Here is a 20,659-nt window from a genome sequence, read left to right on the forward strand (position 1 = left end):
TTGAGGTTTTTTTAATATAAATTTATTTTATTTATTTATTTATTTTTGGCTGTGTTGGGTCTTTGTTGCTGCACGTTGCAGTGGCTTCTCTTGTTGCGGAACATGGGCTCTTGAGCACAGGCTCAGTAGTTGTGGTGCAAAGGCTTAGTTGCTCCACAGCATGTGGGATCTTCCCCGACCAGGGCTCCAACCTGTGTCCCCTGCATTGGCAGACGGATTCTTAGCCACTGCGCCACCAGGGAAGTCCCTCTTCTAATTTTCTGAATGAGGTTTTCCACCCAGTAGAAATCTTTAATTTTATGCAATCCACAGAATCCCTTGTTTTTCTTTCTGGGTTGCTTGTTTGTGTTGTGTGTTAAAACCACAAAGCTTGTGAACTATATGATCAAACCCAAGCTCATGTCAATTTTCTTTTATGCTTTCTTCTATAATTTTGAATAGTTTTGCATTTAAAATTTGTCCATGAATAATTTTGAGTGAATTTGGTATAAGTTGTAAAGTTTGCGTCTACATTTATTTCATTCCATATGGTTTCCAATTCATTGTTCTTTAACTATTTTTAGAAAAGTTATGGGATATTGTCTCCATTTCAGTTTGAATTTCCACAGTGTAATGGATTCAGCCGTTCTGCCAGCAGGGGGTGGCAGTTCTGCCAGTGACCTGGGAGGGAGGCACGGCCTGCACTTCCCCCACTGACCACAGGGTGGCGCTGAGCTCGCGTCTCTGACCCACAGCGCATGCGCGCTCTCTGCCGGCTCGGCTCTGAGCGCAGCGGAGAGGAGCTGTGTCTCCGCAGGCACCACGGGAGCTTTGGCTGGGGCGACGGGGTCAGCTTCTCTGCTGATAAGAGCTCAGTCTCCTTAGGACTTGCTGGGGTTTCGGCTTCAGGACAAAGTGGAGCTGCGTCCACGCTGACGGGAGCTGGGTTTCCTGACGACCCAGACGATGCTGGGAGGAAAAGGTGAGAAAAATTGAGAAGTGAGGAGAAGCTTCCTGTGGGTGGCTGACTGCTGAGGGGCGGGGGTCTGTTTACAGACGACCCAGAGGGGCTTGATGTGGAAAGCTGGTGTGCAGTGTAGCCGGTATGCAGTGTGCAGTGTAGCCGGTTTGGTGTGCAGTGTAGCCGGTATGAGTTATGGGGTGTCCAGTTTTCCCAGCACTGTTTATTGTGGGGGCTGTCCTTCCCCTTGGTGTGTCCTTGGCCCTTTGTCATAAATTAATGGACCCCACCCATATGGGTTTAATTCTGGGCTTTCTGTCCTGTTCCTCTGGTCCCTGTGCCTGTTTTTGTGCCAATTCTGCACTGTTTTGGTGACTGTAGCTTCTCAATAGACTGTGAAGTTAGGGAGGGAGATGCCTTCAGCCTGTTCTCCTTTCTCAGGGTCGCTTTGGCTATTCGGGATCCTTTGTGGTTCCACACAAATATTAGGAGGATTTGCTCTATTTCTGTGGAAAATAGCATTGGAATTTCAGGAGGGCTTGCATTTACTGTGTACATTGGTTTGGGTAGAATGGGCATTTTAACAACAGTAATGCTTGCATTCCATGACCACGGGGTTTCTTTCCATTAATTTGTGTCTTCTTCAATTTCTTCATCAATGTCTCTAAGTTTTCAGTGTACAGGTCTTTCACATCCTTGGTTAAATTTATTCCTTGGTATTTTGTTCTTTCTGATGCAATTGTAAATAGGGTTTTTTTCTCTCTTTCTGATGGTTCATTATTAGTGTTTAGAAACGCAATTGATTTTTGTGTGTTGATTTTGCATCTTTACATTTATTATTTCTAATAGTTTTTTGGTGGAATGATGTGGAAAATTGGAATTCCAAAATCCCACTGTTTCTACCACATCCAGGTCATCCACAACAGGGAAGAAAGGGAAGTCCTTTATATTGGGAAGTCCTAATATAGTTTCTAAATTACATGTGGACTTTGGGTGAACTGGATCTGGGTAAGGCTTGGCCTCTATATGGAAGTTTGATGTTTTCTCTGCTTTTCTGGCATGGTTTTGACATAGTGTTTTGAAAAGTAATTTACTTTCCAATAATTTCAAACATACAGACAACTTTAGATACATAAAAGCAAGTCTTGTATCTTGATTAAATATATTCCTAAATATTACTGTTGACATTATTTTAAATGGAATTGTTTTCATAAGTTCTTTTCAGATTATTTATTGCTAGTATATACGTATAAGATACGATTTTTGTGAATTGACTTTTTTTTCCTATAACTTTGCTGAATTATTGACTAGTCAGATAATTTTTTGTTGTTATAGGGAGTTTTATATATAAGATGGTGTGATCTGTGTTCTGTGAATAGACAGTTTTAATTTTTCCATTCACACATGGATGCCTTTTCTTTCTTTCCTCAAAACTCTGGGTAGAACTTCCAGTACGTTATTAACAGTGGTGAAAGCCAGCTTACTGGGCTTGTTCTTGATTTCAGGAGTAAATCTTTTAGTTTTTAGCATTGAGCGTGATGTTTGCTGTGGCTTTGTATACTACTCTTTTTCATATTGAACAAATTTCCTTTTATTCCTACTTTCTTGATTGTTTGTGTCATGAAATAGCACTGGATTTTGATTATAGCTTCTTCTGCAATAATTGATATGATCATGTGTTTTTACTTCACACCTTTACAGTTGTTCAATACATTGCATAGTTTTGTTTTTTTAATTTTATTTATTTTTGGCTGCGTTGGTCTTTGTTGCCACGTGCAGGCTTTCTCCAGTTGTGGTGAGCGGGGGTTACTCTTCGTTTTGGTGCACAGGCTTCAGTAGTTGTGGCACACGGGCTCAGTAGTTGTGGCTCACAGGCTCTAGAGCACAGGCTCAGTAGTTGTGGCGCACGGGCTTAGTTGCTCTGCGGCATGTGGGATCTTCCCGGACCAGGGCTTGAACCCGTGTCCCCTGCATTGGCAGGCAGATTCTTAACCGCTGCGCCACCAGGGAAGCACTTCTTGATATTTTAACAGGGTTTAGTCCCACTCTGTCCCTGCCATAAAAATGTCCAATGTCCAGTTATTTACCCTATTTCTGTTGCTGGTTTTTTCGAGGTGCAGATCTCGAAATATAGACAGGAGTCCAGTCATAAATCTGTAGTCCTGGAGCCCGTTTGTCTCTTGCTTCAGGAAATGTAAACAGGGGGCTGGTAATGAATGTCTGGCCTGGAGCCCATCTTCTTCTTACCCCAACAAGTGTGAACAGGAGGCCAGTTGTAAATGTCTAGCCTGGAGCCCATCTATCTCCTGCCTGATACTCTTTAGGGGTAGCACTGCCGGATCATACGGTAGATCCTTTTTCATCTTTTATAGGCACTTCCATAATGTTCTCTGTAGTGGTTGTAACCATTTACATCTCCCTAGGACCATAAAAGTATTTCCTTTTCTCCATGCTTTCTCCACCGTTTATTCATTGTCGATTTTTGATGATGCCCTCTCAGACGGGAGCCAGGTGATCCCTCATTTTAGTTGTGATTTGCATGTCTCTGCTAACCGCTATGTTGAGAATGTTCTTATGGGGTGTCTATTCATAATCAGGTGAGTAGAATTTACCTGTTGAAATTGCCTTCTTGAAAGTGTGCCCTGTTTTCAGTTATTTTCGAACACTTAGGCCTGGACATTGTTTGAGGGCAAGTATCATTTAGACCACAGCAGGCCTTGTGAAAATTAAGTGCCCCCAACCAATCGCTTTCAGGTTGCTTTTGTGAGAAACGGCCACAAGGTGGCAGAATTTCCTTGGGCCCAACTCTGGTTGCCCCGGCAACCAGAGCCTTAGGGGAAATCCTGTTGGGGGTTGTAAATTAGAGTGGAATGTGCCAGAACAAACACCCAAATCTTGTGTCTCATTAACACTTTTTAAATTAGATTAATTTTTATTTTTTATGGCAGTAACATCGATATACAAGGTTGTGTTTGTTGTAGGGCTAGAGAATATTTTTCTGTTAAACATACATATATCTATGCATGTTCGGCTTCTTTTCCCATAATGGTTATTAGAGAGTGTTGATAGACTTTCTTTGGTATACACAGATCCTTGTTGAAGATCTGTTTTATATGTAATAGTTTGTATTTGTTAATCCCATCCTCCTAATTTATCCCTTGCCCCTTTCTGTCCCCTTTTATAACCATATGTTCGCTTTTTAAGTCCCCGAGTCTGTTTATCTTTTCTAAATTATTTCAATGGTGTGTCTTTTTAGATTCCAACTATAAGTGATGTCATATAATATTTGTCTTTCTGATTCTCACTTACTTAGTATGATTATCTCTAGTTTTCTCTACGTTCCTGCAAATGGCATTATTTCATTCTTTTACATGGCAGAGTCATATACCATTGTATACATGTATCACACCTTTTTTATCTGTTCATCTGTCCATGGACATTTTGTATGTCTCCACATCTTGGGTATTGTAAATGGTGCTGCAGTGCACGCTTGGGTGCATGTATCTTTTTGAATTCTGGTATTCTCCGCATATAGTCTTAGGGGTAGCACTGCAGATCATATGGTAGATACTTTTTTACATTTTCAAGGCACTTCCATAATGTTCCCTATAGTGTCTCTTACCATTTACATCCCACAAGCAACATAAAAACATTTCCTTTTCTGAATGCTCTCTCCACCATTTATCATTGTCGATTTTTGATGATGTTTATTCACACCGGTGCCATGTGGTCCCTTGTTGTAGTTTTGATTTGCATGTCTCTGCTTATTGCTATATTGAGCATGTTCTTATGGGCTGTTTTTATTCATAATCAGTGTGAGTAGAATTTACCTGTTGAAATTGCCTTCTTGAAAGTGTGCTGTGTTTTCAGTTATTTTTGAACACTTTGGCCTGGACATTATTTGAGGGCAAATAATATTTAGAGCCCAGCAGTCCTTGTGAATATTAAGTGCCCATAAGCAATCGCTTTCAGGTTGTTTTTTGGGAAAGGGCTACCAGGCGGCAGTATTACGTCGGACCCAACTCTGCCCCGGCAACCAGAGCCTGAGGGGAAACCCTGTTTGTGGCTTGTAAATTGGAGAGCAATGTGCCAGAGCAAACACCCAAATCTTGTGTCTCATTACCAATTTTTAAATTCGATTAACTTTTTTTATTGGAGTGACATTTATATAGACTGTTGTGTATGTTGCAGGTATACAGAATCATTTTCATTTATACATATACGTATGTCTGTGCATGTTCAGCTTCTTTTCCCATAATGGTTATGAGAGTGTTGTTAGCCCTTCCTTGGTATACATAGATCCTTGTTGAATATCTGTTTTATATGAAATAGGTTGTATTTGTTAATCCCTTTCTCCTAATTTATCCCTTGTCCCCTTCGGTCCCCTTTGGTAACCATGTTTGCTTTTTTTTTTTTTTTTTTTTTTTTTTTTTTTTTGCGGTATGCGGGCCTCTCACTGTTGTGGCCTCTCCCGTTGAGGAGCACAGGCTCTGGACGCGCAGGCTTAGCGGCCATGGCTCATGGGCCCAGCCGCTCCGCGGCATGTGGGATCTTCCCGCACTGGGGCACGAACCCGTATCCCCTGCATCAGCAGGCGGACTCTCAACCACTGCGCCACCAGGGAAGCCCCATGTTTGCTTCTTAAGTCCCTGAGTCTATTTATATTTTCTAAATTATTTCAGTGGTACATATTTTTAGATTCCAACTATAAGTGATATCATATAATATTTGTCTTTCTGATTCTGACTTACTTCACTTAGTATGATTATCTCTAGTTTTCTCTATGTTCCTGCAAATGGCATTAATTCATTCTTTTACATAGCGGAGTCAGATACCATTGTGTACATGTATCACATCTTTTTTATCTGTTCATCTGTCCATGGACATTTTGTATGTCGCCACATCTTGGATATTGTAAATGGTGCTGCAGTGCACGCTTGGGTGCATGTGTCTTTTCGAATTCTGGTTTTCTCCGCATACTCTCTTAGGGGTAGCACTGCCGGATCATATGGTAGATCCCTTTTTACCTTTTAAAGGCACTTCCGTAATGTTCTCTATAGTGGCTCTTACCATTTACATCCTCAAGCAACATAAAACCATGTCCTTTCTCCACGCTCTCTCCACCATTTATTCATTGTAAATTTGGGTAATGGTGTTTTAGACCAGTGCAAGCTGATCCCTCATTGTAGTTTTGATTTGCATGTGTCTGCTAACTGCTATGTTGAGCATGTTTCTTGTGCTGTTATTCTTCATAAACAGTGTGAGTAGAATTTACCTGTTGAAATTGCCTTCTGGGAAGTGTGCCGTCTTTTCAATTATTTTCAAGCATTTAGGCCTGGACATATTTTGAGGACAAGTGTCATTTAGAGCCCAAAAGTCCTTGTGAATATTAAATGCCCATAATTAATCGTTTTGAGGTTGCTTTTGCGGGAAACAGCCACAAGGCGACAGAATCTCCTCGGGCCCAACTCTGGTTGCCCCGGCAACCAGAGCCTTCGTGGAAATCCTGTTTGGGGCTTCTAAATTGGAGTGGAATGTGCCAGAACAAACACCCAAATTTTGTCTCATTACCACTTTTTTTTTTTTGGTTGCATAGAACTGATTGGCTTTTATTCATGTTACAAAGAGTTGTTTTCTTTACAAAAATTATCTTTCTGTCTTTTTTTTTTTAACATCTTTATTGGAGTATAATTGCTTTACAATGGTGTGTTAGTTTCTGCTTTATAACAAAGTGAATCAGCTATACATATTCATTTATCCCCATATCTCTTCCCTCTTATGTCTCCCTCCCTCCAACCCTCCCTATCCCACCCCTCTAGGTGGTCACAAAGCACCAAGCTGATCTCCCTGTGCTATGCACTATGCTATTCCCACTAGCCATCTGTTTTACATTTGGTAGTGTATATAAGTCCATGCCACTCTCTCACTTCGTCCCAGCTTACCCTTCCCCCTCCCCATGTCCTCAAGTCCACTCTCTAGCAGGTCTGTGTCTTTTTTCCCATCCTGCCCCTAGGTTCTTCATGACCTTTTTTTTTTTTTTAGATTCCATATATATGTGTTAGTATACAGTATTTGTTTTTCTCTTTCTGATTTACTTCACTCTGTATGACGGACTCTAGGTCCATCCACCTCACTACAAATAACTCAGTTTCGTTTCTTTTTATGGCTGAATAATATTCCATTGTATATATGTGCCACATCTTCTTTATCCATTCATCTGTCGATGGACACTTAGGTTGCTTCCATGTCCTTGCTATTGTAAATAGAGCTGCAGTGAACATTGTGGTACATGACTCTTTTTGAATTATGGTTTTCTCAGGGTATATGCCCAGTAGTAGGATTGCTGGGTCGTATGGTAGTTCTATTTTTAGTATTTTAAGTAACCTTCATACTGTTCTCCATAGTGGCTGTATCAATTTACATTCCCACCAACAGTGCAAGGGGGTTCCCTTTTCTCCACACCCTCTCCAGCATTTATTGTTTGTAGATTTTTTGATGATGGCCATTCTGACTGGTGTGAGATGATATCTCATTGTAGTTTTGATTTGTATTTCTCTAATGATTAATGATGTTGAGCATTCTTTCATGTGTTTGCTGGCTATCTGTTTATCTTCTTTGGAGAAATGTCTATTTAGGTCTTCTGCCCATTTTTGGATTGGTTTGTTTGTCTTTGTGATATTTCATTACCACTTTTTAAATTACATTAATTGGGCTTCCCTGGTGGCGCAGTGGTTAAGAATTGCCTGCCAATACAGGGAACATGGGTTCGAGCCCAGGTCTGGGAAGATCCCACATGCTGCGAAGCAACTAAGCCCATGATCCACAACTACTAAGCCTGTGCTCTAGAGCCGGTGAGCCACAGCTACTGAAGCCTGTGCACCTAGAGCCCATGCTCTGCAATAAGAGAAGCCCTCGCAATGGGAAGCCCGCACACTGCAACGAAGACCCAACTCAGCCAGAAATAAAATAAATTTATTTAAAAAAATAATAAATTACATTAATTTTTATTTTTTATTGGAGTAACACAGATATACAATGTTGTGTTGTTTGTGGGTATAGAGAATCTTTTTCCTTTAAACATTTACATATATCTATGCCTGTTCGGCTTCTTTTCCCATATAGGTTATTAGAGTTGATAGCTCTTCCTTGGTATACATAAGACCTTGCTCCATATCTTTTTTTTTAAATTTATTTATTTTATTTATTTATTTTTGGCTGCATTGGGTCTTTGTTGCTGTGCTCAGGCTTTCTCTAGTTGCGGCGAATGGGGGTACTCTTCGTTGCAGGGTGCGGGCTTCTCACTGCTATGGCTTCTCTTGTTGCGGAGCATGGGCTCTAGGTGTGTGGGCTTCAGTAGTGGTGGTGTGTGGGCTCAGTAGTTGTGGCTCACAGGCTTTAGAGTGCAGGCTCAGTAGTTGTGGCGCACAGGCTTAGTTGCTCTGCAGCATGTGGGATCTTCCCAGACCAGGGCTTGAACCCGTGTCCCCTGCGTTGGATTCTTAACCACTGTGCCACCAGGGAAGCCCTCCATATCTTTTTTTTTTTTTTTTTTCCGGTACGCGGGCCTCTCACTGTTGTGGCCTCTCCCATTGGGGAGCACAGGCTCCGGGCGCGCAGGCTCAGCGGCCATGACTCATGGGCCTAGCCGCTCCGCGGCATGTGGGATCTTCCCTGGACCAGGGCATGAACCCGTGTCCCCTGCATCGGCAGGCGGACTCTCAGCTGCTGCACCACCGGGGAAGCCCCATATCTTTTTTATATGAAATAATTTGAATTTATTAATCCCATCCTCCTAATTAATCCCTGACCCCTTCTGTCCACTTTGGTAACCATATATTTTCTTTTTAAATCCCTGAGTGTGTTTATATTTTCTCAGTTATTTCAATGGTGTTTATTTTTAGATTCCATTTATAAGTGATATCATGATATTTATCTTTCTGATTCTGACTTACTTTATATAATATGATTACCTCTAGGTTTATCTATGTTCCAGCAAATGGCATTATCTCATTCTTTTACATGGCGGAACGATACCATTGTGTACATGTATCACATCTTTTTTATCTGTTCATCTGTCCGTGGACATTTTGTATGTCTCCACATGTTCGGTATTGTAAATGGTACTGCAGTGCATGCTTGGGTGCATGTGTCTTTTTGATTTCCAGTATTCTCTGCATATAGTCTTAGAGGTAGCACTGCCAGATCATATGGTAGCACTATTTTTACTTTTTAAACGCAGTTCCATAATGTTCTCTGTAGTGGCTGTTACCATTTACATCCCACCATCACCATAAAAGGCTTTCCTTTTCTCCATACCCTCTACACCATTGATTCATTGTCAGGTTTTGATAATGGTTATTTACACCGGTGCCAGTGATCCCTTGGTGTAGTTTTGATTTGCATGTCTCTGCTAATTGCTATGTAGAGCATGTTCTGATGGGCTGTTTTTATTCATAATCAGTGTTGAATAGAATTTACCTGTGGAAATTGCCTTCTGGAAAGAGTGCCATGTCTTCAATTATTTTCGAACTTTTAGGCCTGGATCTTTTATGAGGGCAAGTATCATTTAGAGCCCAGCAGTCGCTGTGAATATTAAGTGCCCATAAGCAGTCATTTTGAGGTTGCTTTTGAGGGAAACGGCCACAAGGCGGCAGAATTTCTGGGGCCCAACTCTGGTTGCCCTTGCAACCAGAGCCTTAGCGGAAACCCTGTTTGTGGCTTGTAAATTGGAGAGGAATGTGCCAGAACAAACACCCAAATCTTGTGTCTCATTACCAATTCTTTAATTTGATTAATCTTTACTTTTTATTGGAGTAACAATGATATACACTGTTGTGTACGTTGCAGGTTGACAGAATCATTTTCATTTATACATACACGTATATCAATGTATGTTCGGCTTCTTTTCCCATATAGGTTATTAGAGAATGTTGATAACCCTTACTTGGTATACATAGATCCTTGTAGAATATCTGTTTTATATGTAATAGTTTGTATTTGTTAATCCCGTCCTCCTAATTTATCCCTTGTCCCCTTCTGTCCCCTTTGGTAACCATATGTTTGCTTTTAAGTCCCTGAGTCTGTTTATGTTTTCTAAATTATTTCAGTGATATGTATTTTTAGATTCCAACTATAAGTGATATCATGTAATATGTCTTTCTGATTCTGACTGACTTCACTTAGTATGATTATCTCTAGTTTTCTCTATGTTCCTGCAAAAGGTATTATTTCACTCTTTTACATGGCAGAGTCATATACCATTGTGTACATGTATCACGTCTTTTTTATCTGTGCATCTGTCCATGGACATTTTGTATGTCTCCACATCTTGGGTATTGTAAATGGTGCTGCAGTGCACGCTTGCGTGCACGTGTCTTTTGGAATTCCGTTTCTTTCTGTGTATATTCTTAGGGGTAGCAATACTGGATCATATGGTAGATTTTTTTTTTTTACATTTTAAAGGCACTTCCGTAATGTTCTCTACAGTGGCTGTTACCGTTTACATCCCACCAGCACCATAAAATGATTTCCTATTCTCCATGACCTCTCCACCATTTATTCATTGGAAAGTTTGGTGATGGTGTTTTAGACCAGTGGAAGCAGAGCCCTCGTTGTAGTTTTGATTTGCATGTGTCTGCTAACTGCTATGTTGAGCATATTTTCATGGGCTTTTTTTCTTCAAAAACAGTGCAAGGGCTTCCCTGCTGGTGCAGTGGTTGAGAGTCCGCCTGCCGATGCAGGGGACACGGGTTCGTGCCCCGGTCCGGGAAGATCCCACATGCCGTGGAGCGGCTGGGCCCGTAAGCCATGGCCACTGAGCCTGCGCGTCCGGAGCCTGTGCTCCGCAATGGGAGAGGCCACAACAGTGAGAGGCCCGCGTACCGCAAAAGAAAAAAACAGTGTGAGTAGAATTTACCTTTTGAAATTGCCTTTTTGATAGTCTGCCCTGTTTTCAATCATTTTGAACACTTACCCCTGGACATTTCTTAGGGAAGGTATCATTTAGAGCCCAGCAGTCCTTGTGAATATCATTACCCATAAACAATCTTTTTGAGGTTGCTTTTGTGGGAAACGGCCACAAATAGCAGGATTTCCTCAGGCCCAACTGTGTTTATCCCGGCAACCAGAGCCTTAGGAAAAATCCTCTTTGGGCCTTGTAAGTTAGAGTGGAATGTACCAGAACATACACCCAAATCGTCTCTCTCATTATCATTTTTAAATTAGATTAATTTTTATTTTATTTGGAGTAACGTTGATATACAATGTTGTGTATTTTGTAGGAAAGAGAATCTTCTCCGTTATGCATGTACATATATCTATGCATCTTTTGCTGCTTTTCCCATGTAGGTTATTAGAGAGCATTGATAGCCCTTCCTTTGTGTACATAGATACTTGTTGAATATCTGTTTTATATGAAATAGTTTGTATTTGTTAATCCCATCATCCTAATTTATCCCTTGGCTTCTTTTTTTTTTTTTTACGGTTTTCTTGGAAAGGTTTTTTACTGTATTTTTATTTAAGGTATGTATAACTCTAAATTATATAATTATAAATTTCACCTATTCTATTACATGGTTCTACCTATTTTGACAAATGTATATAGTTATGTAAAAACCACCACAATCAAGATATAGAACAATTGCATTATGCTAGGAAATTCTCCCATACTCACTTGTAGTCAGTCCCTCCCCCACTTCTTAGCCACTGATCTATTTTCTGTCCCTATAGTCTTATCTTTACAAGAATATTATATAAATGGAGTCATACAGTATGCATCCTTTTGAGCCTGGCTTCTTTCACTTAGGATACTATGTTAGAGAATCATTGTGTGCCCTTTGGTAACCATATGTTTGGTTTTTTTTTTTTATTCAAGACCCATTTATTCTCTAGTTCTGCCACAGGGAGACACCCTCCTTGAAAAGGCGTTAAATCCTTCCGTTCACTTTAACACCTTGTGCTGAAAACACGTGTTCCAAGTTTTCAGCTATGAGATCCACATTCTTAAAGCACTAATTCTTAAACCTCATCTAGATTTCTCCCCTTGGATGGGGGGAGATGACCCAAACACAGCGAAGAACAGCTCAGAACTGTGAGCTCTGCTCGCCCAGAAGACTTTGCAGCTCCCCTGACCACCCGGCTGGAGCCAGGATTAGGGCCTTGAGACGAGGAGCACCTGCTGGGCTGCCGCCACTGCCACCAGCCCCCTAACTCCTGTCCTCTTCACTGGCTTGCTGTCAGCTCTAGTTTCCCTGGAGCTTGGGGATTCCAGACGGTCTCTGCTCACACTTCTGCATCACACCTGCTGCCTCAGCACTGCTGATCCACACCAAGGGGGAAAAGCACACAGAACTGCTTTTCAACACACCAACGTTCCACATAAAAGTTATTTTATAAGCCTGCAGGTTCTTTTTCATCAGAGGACATTCCCAAGGCCATGACTTCCCCCAGCTCCCCACTGCCCTTGCCGGCAGACTGGGCATGCTTGGTCACGGTGCTGAGTCGGGCACACGCCCCGGCTCCACTCAGGCGCACTCTCCTGGAGAACTGAGGGCAGTGCCCTGGGCTCATCAGCAGGATCTGTCCTGAAGCCAGTCCGAGAGTGACAAGAGCCACACCTGCAGGTCTGTTCCACTGACCAGCCGCACAGGACCGAGCTGGGCCCACGGACCTTGGTCTGGATTGTGTTGGCTGGTCATTCTTGCCTAGGTTCACAGACCAACAGCCAGTGTTCTTCCTTTCCTGCTCATCACTGCACCAGCGGCTCACTCCTACCTGCTGCCGTCACACGCCTGGCAACCTCGTGTTCCGGGGCCAGCCAAGAACTGAGACCCCAGCAGGCCCCTAGTTCCCAGCAGGCAAATTCCCCACTAAACTACTGCTGCCTAGCCGTGTTCTCGAGGCTTCAGAGCCGGGAAAGTGCGGAGAGCGTAGCAAGCCGCGGCGCCCCCATCCCCGGACCTGCGATGCACCGCGGAGGCGCCGGAACCTCGTCGCACCGCACTCCCCGCCCCAACACAAGCGACATCAGCGCCCACCTGTCCCGGGGACCTGGGCGCACCTCCGGCCACCGCGACCCTGGACGGAGACGCGGGCGCAGGGCTCGGCCGGCGGCGGGCGCTGGGGCGGGCGCTGGGGCCGGCCCCAAGGCTTTGCGGACCCGCCAAGCCCACCTCCGTCCCCGCCGCCCGGGAAGCTATATGTAACTTTTTAATACCATTTTCTAGTAAAAGGAACCAGAGCTCTTCGAAGAAATGGCTGACACTAGGACTGAGACAGTAAATATATGAGCCAGGCCAATCTTGAATCTTGTATCAGAAAGGAATTACCAAGAAAACAAATCCACAGGATGAAATGATGTCAAAGGAAAACAATGGAAAGAGCTCTCAATAGCCAAAGTGGGAATGAACTTAGCAACCAAATCTGGATTGCTGGATAATAACACAAAATTTAAAAAATAAAAATAAAAAATCTATCCATAGGTGTCCATGTTGGTAAAAATAAGTAACTGCATAGGGTTTTTTTATGAATGGGGTTGAATAGAAATCTCCTATGTAGAAGAATTCCAAATAATTGATGTAGACACTCAGCCATCCACGGAGTGTGGAGGTGGAGCTAACTCCTGCCTCCATAGGTGCTGGTTCCCAGTGTGACTTCCTCCTAAGGAAGACACACAGTATGGAAATGGGAAAAAAATTAACTTCATTGTGGGGAAATCTGACAAGCACTACCTCAGGCAGGTAACCAAAGTTAATATTAACAGTGATAAGTTGCCTTGAGAGCCTGTTCCCTTGATATAAAGTGATGAGAAATCACTTTACCTCTGTGATCTGCTTACTCAAAACCCATAACTCAAGCCTAATCATGAGAAAAACACCAAGTAAATCCCAGCGCAGGACAGTCTACAAAATACCTGACCAGACCTCCTCACCAATGTCAGTGTCATAGAAACAAGGAGAGTCTGAGAAGCTGTGAAAGCCCAGAAGGGCCTAAACAGACATGATGAGTAAATGTCACGTGATACCCTGGATGGCATCCTGGAAGACAAAAAGTTAGAATGAAGGAAACCTAAATGAAATATGGACTTCAGTTAATAATAAGGTATCGATATTTGTTCATTAATTGTGGCAATTCTATAGAAAACACTCTCTTGCAGTGTGATCTGGTCTCTCGCCAATCCTTTGTCCTGCTTTGGGGTGGCCCCATTCACAGGAACAGTCTCTCTCACTGCATCCAGGGCCTCCTGGAGCAACTCCAGGCTGATACCACTCAATGTCCATTTTACCAGAAAGGGTCTCTCCTTCCCATGAAAAGCCATGGTCTAAAATGCCTTTGGCTTGGGTCACATTCTCATTCTTGAACCCATCAGAGCACCAAGAGGATAGAACATAGGATTGGCTAGATGTGGATCAGAAGCGCATCTTCAATGTGGGTGGAATGTGGGGTCTGCCCTCTGGAAATGTTTGGATTGAAAGCGGGTAACAAGCAGTTCCCCCAAGGAAAGCTGAGCTGCTGGACTTGGCCATGAGAACAGATACCCAGTCGGGGAAAGCAGCTGCTTCTGTATCACTGACAGATCACTGCACAGCTGTGGAATCTGAAGCCCAAAGAAGGAAGGGGTTCAGTTAGGGTCAGGGGCTGCAGCCACCCATCAACGGCTCTTGCTGTCCTCCCTTGATGGCAAGAAGCTCTTCTACTTGCTAAAATAGCAACTTTTCTATTGGTGGTAAACTCCAGGCTCTTGCTTTGGGCATCGGGTCCTCACATCAGAGACTGGCCCTGATTGCCCATGTGCCTCAAAAGGCACACAGACTTCATTCACGTCCCTGGTGGGGGGAGCCCAGGAGTCACACCTGCCCCCTGGCCACATTAGTCACCCATTCCTGAAGAACAAAATTGCTAATGTTCCAGTCTCTTCTCTCTCCTTTACAAAGAGCTGAGACCAAATGCTGGGTGGTAAGTAAACTCTTGCTCAGTGAAGCAGTGGGAGCTTCAAGGGTTATTCCATGCCACACAATCCACAGTTGGCAAGCTTTCTGGAGGACACAGGGGCTGAGCCCTAAACTCACATGGCTCACTGAGACCATGTGGCCTCAGTGAGAAACTGCCCATTGGGAGGCCCAGTGACCCTCATATCTTTGAGTCTTAATGAGTATGAGTGTCAAAGTTTATTACAACTGGAAAGCCAAATAATTTTAGGGTAATAGTCTGCTGTTTGGATGTTGTGAGCAGGGCCACACTCCATGTTCGGAGGGTTATTACCTCTCTTGGCCAGCTACGAGGCTGTGAGGGAAGAGACACTTCTCTCAATCACATGGATGTAGGGAACGGAAACATCCAGGGGGATGTCTACGCTGCCCAGGTAGCTGTTCAATTGCACAGCTGCATGGTCAGCTCAGTAATTGGCAACAAGAGCTTGACAGGGCCCAGGCTGGCCTGAGCTGGAGAACCACAGATGCCTGCCTGGATGCTCAGAGGTCAAGGGGCTATCCTGTCTGAGACTTGATTTTCTACTGATGCCCACTCAGATGGGACAAAAGATTCATCAAGTCCCAGGAGGGCCTCAGTAGCCCTCAAAAAGGCAGCACCTGAGGGCCAGCCAGTCACTGCACCCAGTCCTGAATAAATCCACACATGTCTTCTGAGTGCCCTCACGTCAGAGCTGTGCTGGAACCTAGGTCTGCCCAGGCAGAGTGGGGCCAGCACCATCCTTTCCAGGCAGGAGGGAAGGCTGACAGAAACTGCTTGATTTCTGATGCCCTCCACAACCCTTGACTGAGGTTGAGTTGGATTCGAAACAGAGACAAGTACAGACATTCATTCTTCTCTCAGAGCCCAAACACAATGATACAGCTCACCTACCTGACTAATGTGTGACCTTGGGAGAATAATGTCCATCCTGGAAGCCTCAGAGAAGGAGAAGGGGGACGAGGGTGGGCTATGCTTAAACCTAAATCTAACCCTAACACCACAGCCTATAACCCTAACCCCTAACCTATAACCCTAAACCTAACAACCCTAACCTTGGACTCTAGACCCTCGATCCTGACACCTAAACTCTAATCTCTGACCCTGACCCTTTAACCATCACCCTCTATCCTGATTCTCCAACTCTGACCATAATCCTAACCCTAACCCTGACCCCTAAGCCCTGACACTGACTCTGACCACAGACCTAAACCCTAGCAAAGTGGATACCGAGGGATGTCTCTATAATCTCTCAAATAAACCAAGGGAATAAATCTTTATCATCTTACATTTAGTAATAGTTTCTTAGATCTGACGCGAAAGTACAAGCAATGAAAGAAAAAAAAAGATACATAGGATTTCCTCAAAGTTAAAAACTTTATCATATCAAAAATGCTATCCAGAAAGTGAAAAGACAGCCCACAGATTGGAAGGAAATGTTTGCACATTTTATATCTAATAAAAGTCTATTTTTAGAATGTATCAAGAAACTTACCAGGGACTTCCCTCCTGGCACAGTTGTTAAGAATCTGCCTGCCAATGCAGCGGACACAGGTTCGAACCCTGGTCCGGGAAGATCCCGCATGCTGCAGAGCAACTAAGCCCGCGTGCCACAACTACTGAAGCCCTCGCGCCTAGAGCCTGGGTTCCGCAGTAACAGAAGCCACCACAATGAGAAGCCCGCACACTGCAACGAAGAGTAGCCCCCGCTCACGGCAACTAGAGAGAGCTTGCGTGCAGCAACAAAGACCCGACACAAGCCAAAAGAACCTAATTAATTAATTAATTAACTTTTTAAAAAGAAACTTAACAACAAAAACACAAAGAACTCAATTTTTACAACGCACAAAGGACTTGACCTGAGTCTTCTCCAGACAAGATATACAAATGGTCAGCAAGGACATGAAAAGATGTCAAACATCAGTAGTCATGATGGAAATGCAAATGAGTACCATGATGCAATACCCCTTCAAACACACTAGAATTGTTATTGTCAAGAAAAATAAAAAATAATGAATATTGGCAACAAGGTAGAGCAAATGGAATTTTTTTTTTTTTTTTTTTTTTTTGCGGTACGCAGGCCTCTCACTGTTGTGGCCTCTCCCGTTGCGGAGCACAGGCTGCAGACGTGCAGGCTCCAGACGCGTAGGCTCAGTGGCCATGGCTCACGGGCCTAGCCGCTCCACGGCATGTGGGATCTTCCCGGAACGGGGCACAAACCCGTGTCCCCTGCATCGGCAGGAGGACTCTCAACCACTGCACCACCAGGGAAGCCCATTTTTTTTTTTGCAAATGGAAGTTTTAACCATTGCTTGTGGAAATGTAAAATGGTGCAGGCTATATGTATAATATTTTGATATTTCCTCAAAAAGGTAAATGTACAGTACGATATGGTGCAACAGTGTAACTCCTAGTTATAGACACCAAGGTATTGAAAACAGGGGTTCAAACAAAAACTTGCACATCCATGTTAAGGGGAGTGGAATATGACACCCCATATATGCCTCTTTGGCATAAGGATTATTTTGAACCAATTAATTTAGAAAAACAGACAGGAGAATCTCTGAAATTCGAGTAGAAGTTACCCTTTTGGGGAGGGAAATTTACATTTATAATGGAAATCTACATTTATGAAGGTGTCTCCCTCTCAGTACCAGGAATAGAAGGGTGACTATCTCAAGAAACTCTTATCAGTGGAGAAGGCCCGGACTTAAATCTGCATAACAACCATACTCTTTTTTTACTGTGCTTTGCCTGATAACCTCCTTTAACCGGGTTCCCCCCTCGCCTAACACCTTTCTTTTGCTTTTAGCGGAGGATGGCATTTGAGGAGCTGGCTTGGGCCATTTCAGGGACTTACTCAGTTTTCCTGGGTATCTCCCAAATTCACAGGATGTATGTACGTTATTAAGCTTCTGATTGTTTTTCTTTTGTTAATGTATCTTATAGGAGTGATCTCAACTAAGAACACAGAAGTATAGAAGTAAAATTATTTTTCCTCCCATACACATGCAATTAAATACTATTTAGCAATGGAAAGAAATGAACCATCAACCTATGCAAAGACATGGATGAATCTTACATGTATAATGCTAAGTGTGACAACCAAAAAAAAAAAAATTGCAGGAGACTGCAAACAAGAAAAGGGTTTATTTGGGATCTTAAGAATTGTGTTTGGGAGTGTCCACTGGGAAAAAAAAAAGCACAACGTGAGAGTTGTGAGTTATGTTTTATTTGGGGGCAAAATGAGGACTATAGCCTGGGAGACAGCCTCTGAGATAGCCCTGAGGAACTGCTCTGAAGAGGTTGGGGTGGGAATGGGGTCAGTATATATGTGATTTTGGTGAAGGGAGATACGTGCAATCAAGCACACATGTTGGCAGAAGATTGCAGCTGGTCATGAGGCGGTTGCTGCTAGTTACAAGGAGTGGATGTCTCAGTTAATGATTTTAGTGCTTTTCTTTTTTTTTAATTAATTAATTAGGCTGCGTGGGGTCTTAGTTGCAGCACGTGGGATCTTTCATTTACAGCGTGTGGGCTCTTCGTTGCAGCACACGGGCTTCTCTAGTTGCAGAGTGGGGGCTCAGTAATTGCGGCGCGTGGGCTTAGTTGCCCCGTAGCGTGTGGGGTCTTAGTTCCCCGACCAGGGAATTGAACCCATGTCCCTTGCATTGGAAGGCGGATTATTAACCACTGGACCACCAGGGAAGTCCCGATGCTTCTCTCGATATGAGAAAATGCAAGAAATTGGGCTCATAAAATCTCCTGTCTGAAGACCTGTTCTGCCAGTTTTCCCAGAGCAGAGTGCCTCATTCCTGATCTCTACCCTGAACTCCTTTCAGGGTGTGTTTTGAGACTGCAGTGGCTGGTGACCTCATCCTTGCAGAGCCAGATGGCGAGTGACAATTTTTAGTTGGCAGGAGACACAGATTCAGGTAACCCTTAAAGAGTGTTCTAGGGAAGAGAAAGGGTCAGGGGCTTATAAAGACAAAAAGACACAAGGTTGTTAAAAGTTGCCTGGCAATAATTGTTATTGACTCTGGCGGGAGTCAGAAAATATTTGTCCTTAAGAAATCACGAGTCTTGGGGACTTCCCTGGTGGCGCAGTGGTTAAGAATCCGCCTGCCAATGCAGGGGACAAGGGTTCGAGCCCTGGTCCGGGAAAATCCCACATGCTGCGGAGCAACGAAGCCCGTGCGCCACAACTACTGAAGCCTGCGCGCCTAGAGCCTGTGCTCCGCAACAAGAGAAGCCACCACAATGAGAAGCCCGCGCACTGCGACCAAGAGTAGCCCCTGCTCGCCGCAACTAGAGAAAGCCTGCACGCAGCAACGAAGACCCAACACAGCCAAAAATAAAAAATAATTAAAAATAAATAAATAAATTTAAGAAAAAAGAAATCATGAGGTTTTTTTTAGGGTAAGGATTGTTGCAGCAAAGCTAAAAATGAAGTTTTCCCTCTCCTAAAAACAAGGAAAATAAAGGGAACAGTGAACAGGCTAGAGAAGAAACATAACCTGGCCTGAAAGAGTTAATCCTAGTTTTATTTTAACTGTTACTAATCTGTAGTGTCTGTAGTTAGAATTGTCCTTCACAAAGCTAACCTGTCACCCCAATCCTTTGTAATTTACATTCTGCACCTGGTATTTGCTCCCCCTGTAACCTCTTGTAGCAAATCGCCCCTTGTAGTTGTTTGCATTTCAGAAAGGAGGTCGCAGACCGATAACCCGGGCTGGGGGATGCAGTTACCGGGTTGCTTGACTCCAGCGGTGACTGTTTTGAAATAATGCAAGAAGAATGCATGACCTTCACCATTTTGATCCTTGTCACTTACTTCGGATTGCGAACTCCCCTATAAGAATCCCTGTAATTCCCCAGGAAGGTTGGTGGGATGGGGCACAGTTCTTGAGGCACTAGCCTACTGTCTTCCCTTTGCCTGGCAAAGAAAATTAAGCCTCGCTACTTCCTATCTTCCAAACCTCTGTCTCCATATTTTTATTTGGCATCGGTGCACAGGGAGCCAAGATTTTTGCAACAGGCTTGGGATTTAATCCTTGTAGAGGTAGATGGCAAGTGCCAATTTTTAGTTGGCGGGTTTACTGTTACCATTTTACTCTAGCCTTTGTGTAAAATTGAAAAGTCTGAAAAGAACCAATGTTTTAGAAGAAGCAGTGTCACTTGTAAACATCCTGCCACCTAACAGGATAGCCTCTTCTTCTCCACCCATGACTTGATAAAACAGGAAGCTCTCAACACAGGCCTGAAGAAGGTGGATTTCACAAGTCACTGTGAATTAAAACTGTTCTAATGCAATGGAGCTACTAAATACATATGCTTGTTCTTAAGAAAAATTATAAAACTAACAAATCCTTTACTCCAGATATAAAAAATAAAATCTATTAATCACTACTGTAATTTGATTCCAGAAAAATAGCCAACTGAAGCAAAAAAAAGCACAGGCTGCCCATAGCACAGTCCACAATGTAGGGCGGGGGTGGGGGCGGGGCCTAGGTCCACGCCCACCGCGCGGGCGGGGGAGAATTCTCAGAAATCTCGCGATTTTGAGGCTGTGGAGTAACGCCTCCGAGGTCGCGTGGGCGGGGAGGCAGGGTAAGGGGCGGGGACAATGCGGGACGCTCCCCGGTGGGGCAGAGACAGCCTCCTTCTGGGTGACGCAAAGGCGGGCCGCGCTGTGCTCAGAACTGTCGTGAAAGGGGGCGGGGCGCGCCGCGCTGGGGACTGACGTAGAAGCAC

At 43.7% G+C, this 20,659-nt stretch overlaps 1 long non-coding RNA gene across 1 annotated transcript; it reads left to right on the forward strand.

The window, feature by feature from the left end:
* The first annotated feature begins 822 nt into the window (after positions 1-822).
* LOC307196910 lies at positions 823-13,377 on the forward strand. Its single transcript, XR_013831281.1, has 3 exons — positions 823-961; positions 10,629-10,841; positions 11,972-13,377. It is a non-coding gene; the product is annotated as an uncharacterized lncRNA (long non-coding RNA).
* Positions 13,378-20,659: the final 7,282 nt, after the last annotated feature.

Source organism: Stenella coeruleoalba (genome assembly GCF_951394435.1).
Source record: "Stenella coeruleoalba genome assembly, chromosome: 14".
Lineage (NCBI taxonomy): Eukaryota > Metazoa > Chordata > Mammalia > Artiodactyla > Delphinidae > Stenella > Stenella coeruleoalba.